Consider the following 4,204-nt stretch of genomic DNA (forward strand, 5'->3'; position numbering starts at 1 on the left):
CCAGCCACACGTGCAGAGAGCAGGGAGCAGCGCACACTGAGCGCTGGCTCCTTGCTCTCCTAGTTACAGCACACATCGGGTTAATTACCTGATGTGTGCTGCAGCTAATGTGCACAGAGCAGGGAGCAGCGCACAATGCTTAGCGCTGGCTCCTTGCTCTCCTAGCTACAGCACACATCGGGTTAATTAACCCGATGTGTCCTGCAGCTACATGTGTACAGAGCAGGATTCGGCACTGACAGTGAGAGCGGCTGAGTCTGGTATCAAAGGTAAATATCGGGTAACCAAGGACAGGGCTTCTTGGTTACCCGATGTTTACATTGGTTACCAGCCTCCGCAGAAGCCGGCTCCTGCTGCCTGCACATTTAGTTGTTGCTGTCTCGCTGTCACACACAGCGATCTGTGCTTCACAGCGGGACAGCAACAACTAAAAAATGGCCCAGGACATTCAGCAACAACCAACGACCTCACAGCAGGGGCCAGGTTGTTGCTGGATGTCACACACAGCAACATCGCTAGCAACGTCACAAAAGTTGTTCGTTAGCAGCGATGTTGCTAGCGATGTTGCTAGCGATGTTGCTTAGTGTGACGGGGCCTTAAGTCTTATGTGAGCCGTTTTTTAATTCAATATAGTGTAGGCACTCACAAGTATAGCGACCCTAGACCTTGGTTGCAATCTTGTGTTTTAAGAAGTTTCATGCACATGCTATAAAATACTATATATCCACAGTCATCCGAGAAGGGCTGCAAGTTTGAGACCCACATCATATACATTTTTGCTACAAATGTAGGTGCCAAATTCACCCTTTGCAACACAGCGAAAAAAACCTGTCAAATTTGCACTAAAAATGCATCATACAAGGTAAAATGCATTTGAAAAAAAGCAATAAATACAGCAAAATGCTATTGCACATTTAGCTGTGGACACCAGTAGAAAACATGTAGAAAAAAACCCAGCGTTAAAGTACTGCACTTCCATGTGAGATAACAAGGCCAAAAGTATGAAACATGAACTATATCTTAATGTGTTGAATTTATGACAAGCATTTCATAACCCATATCTCCAGCATCTCTCAACTGTCAAGTGAAATTATCACCAGATTTCACAATATAAACTGCAAACTGCCACAATAACGCACACCTGATATCCAAATGATACAACCTTATGAGTACAACTTTATAGCTGGACTCATAGAATGGTCATTTTAATATCAAGCTTATACCACTTTTTTGCCAAGATCTACTTAATAATGTATGCAGTTTGTATTGTGAAATCTGTTGACAGATCCAAATTTAAAATGAGATTTTTTTTATCCAGTGGGTTTCTAGAGGTAAACCCCTTTCTGACCTTGGACGTATCGACACGTCCTATTTTTCAGGTGCTTCCCGACCTATTATGTATCGGCTCGTCCTAGCAATTGTGGTGACTCAGCTTTACCTACAGACGAGCACCGGCCCTCACAGCCAAGGATGGTGGCAGCGCTGTCTCTGGCTGTTTAATGCCTTAAATGCAACAATCAATATCGATCAATGCACTTAGGGGATTGGGAGAGGGATCGCGGTCCCTCTCCCCTCCAATCGAGACCATGCAGTGTAATCGCAAGTGCCCAATCATCATCATGGTGACCTGAGGTCATCATGACAACCTTTATAAATCTTTGGCAGATCTGTGGTTGCAGTGAAATCATGGACATATTGTTCCATTTGTACACAGCCACAAACCTGGCACTGATTGTCCACAATTTCACTGCAACCACAGATTTGCCGCAGATTTATCTCTGTGTGTGACAGAGCCTTAAGGCTTTCACAGTGCAGCTCTGACAACTGCAATATACTGCAGTGATCAAGCATTGCAGTATACTGTATTGCAGCTGTGATCAGACGAGTGAGACTTAAGGGTGCTTTACATGCTGCGATATCGCTAGCGATAGCTAGCGATGTCGTGTGCGATAGCACCCGCCCCCGTCGTTTGTGCGACATTTGGTGATCGCTGCCGTAGCGAACATTATCGCTACAGCAGCGTCACACGCACATACCTTTTCAGCAACGTTGCTGTGACTGCCGAACTATCCCTCCTTCAAGGTGGAGGTGCGTTCGGCGTCATAGCGACGTCACTGTGGCATCACTAAGCGACCGCCCAATAGCAGAGGAGGGGCGGAGATGAGCGTCCGGAACATGCCACCCACCTCCTTCCTTCCTCATTGCCGGTGGACGCAGGTAAGGAGATGTTCGTCGCTCCTGCGGTGTCACACATAGCGATGTGTGATGCTGCAGGAACGATGAACAACCAGCGGCATGCACCACCAACGATATTATGAAAAGGAGCGATGTGACAACGATCAACGATTTTTGTCGTTTTTGCGATCATTGATCGTCGTTTCTTGGTGTCACGTGCTGCGATGTCGCTAACGGTGCCGGACGTGCTCACTTACGAACGAAGTGACCCCGACGATATATCGTTAGCGATGTCACAGCGTGTAAAGCACCCTTTAGTGTCCCATATAGGGAATAAGTAAAAAAGTAAAAATTTTAAAAAAAAAAGTAAAAATGTTGCAAAAAATAACAAATAAAGTACAAAAAAATGATTCCAATAAATCATTATATTTCTGTAAAAAAATATACAAAAAAATACACATATTTGGTATCGCCACCTTTGTAACAACCCGATCTATAAAACTGTTAGGCCATGTGCGTACGTAGTGTTTTTTCTAGCGTTTCAGCAGCGTTTTAAGCTGCAGCATCACATTGTCAAAATGTATGCGTTCTGCTTTCCCAGCAAAGTCTATGAGAATCATGCCAAATCCGTGCGCACGATGCTTTTTTGAACACAGCGTTTTGAGAGTCAAAAATTTGACAAAATCTCTGCGTTTAAAAAAGCAACATGTCACTTCTCTCGTGCGCTTTGGATGCTGCTCCCACTCTGTGTATGGGAGAAGCAGCATCCCGAGACCATGACATCGGCATCTATTCTGCAGACACCCAACTGTTACGAGGGGGACCCGGGGAAGCGTGCCAAGATGGAGAATGGACAGCTTCCGCCGGTCAAGGTCCACTGTGCGGTGTAAGGGACCGCTGCTATGGTGGGTGAAGAGTGAGCGGGTTGCTGCTAGCGATCGTCTGGAATGTCACAGACGATCTATGTACACCGGTCTGCCCTAACCCGTGTGGGTTGTATGGCAGGGATCACACGGCTCGGTGTACCTGTTGCACGGGGAAGCACAGAGGTGCCCACGCACGTGTGCCAGTGGAAGTCACGAGAATATGGCACGAGGGTAGCACAGAGGTGCCCACGCACGTGTGCTTTCAATAACCAGGTGAGTCCAGTGGAGACTCGAGGAGCTCACCTGGGACAGGAACACGGCCTGTAGAAGGAGCTACTGCCGGAGCAGCAAGGCAGGGACACGGCCTGCAAACCAGGTGCTGCCTAAGCAGCAAGGGCCAAGCCCACAGAAGAAGATAATGCCTGAGCAGTGGCGTGGCAGCACGCTGCCAGACATCCAAACATAGAAGGACGGTCGCGCGCCGCCATGATGGCAGGAGGAGCTTTTAAGGAGGTGTAGCTCCAGCCAAGGGCGGGCGCGAGGCGGAGATGACGGACTTGACCCAATCAGGATCCACGACATCCCAGCCTGGCCAGTCAGGATTCACCACGTCACCAGCCTTGTCATCAAGCCGTGTGACGTCAGTGGGCGAATCAGGATCCACCAAGCATAGCACATGCTCACCCTCCTGCCTCTGGGAAATAGAGGCGGGATCCTCGGTCTCACAATGTGTAGAGATAACGGGAGTCTCACTGCTTCCCTGAGCAGCAAATCTCTGCACATTGCGCAACCTCACAGACCTTCGAGGCTGCTGAGCAGGAGGAGCTGTGGCAGGCAAGGAATGGGAGACCGCCTCATTTCTTGCAACAGGAGTACCACTAGGTGTCACCCTTGTGCTGCCTCTCTGAGGAGGTTTCTCCTGCACTCTGCGCAGTCTGGCAGACCTTCGGCGCTGCGGAGCAGGAGCGCTCGTGGCAGGCAAGGAGACTGTCTCATTCCTTGCCACAGGAGAGCCACGAGGTGTAACATTACCCCCCCGTCTAGGCCCCCCCCCTGCCCGTGCTCGAAGGCCGCTATCAAACCCGGGGCGTGGATATGATCCTCCAATTCCCAGGATCTATGCTCCGGACCACGGCCGACCCACTCCACGAGGTAGTACCTCC

The sequence above is a fragment of the Anomaloglossus baeobatrachus genome, chromosome 5, assembly GCF_048569485.1.
Source record: "Anomaloglossus baeobatrachus isolate aAnoBae1 chromosome 5, aAnoBae1.hap1, whole genome shotgun sequence".
Classification (NCBI taxonomy): domain Eukaryota; kingdom Metazoa; phylum Chordata; class Amphibia; order Anura; family Aromobatidae; genus Anomaloglossus; species Anomaloglossus baeobatrachus.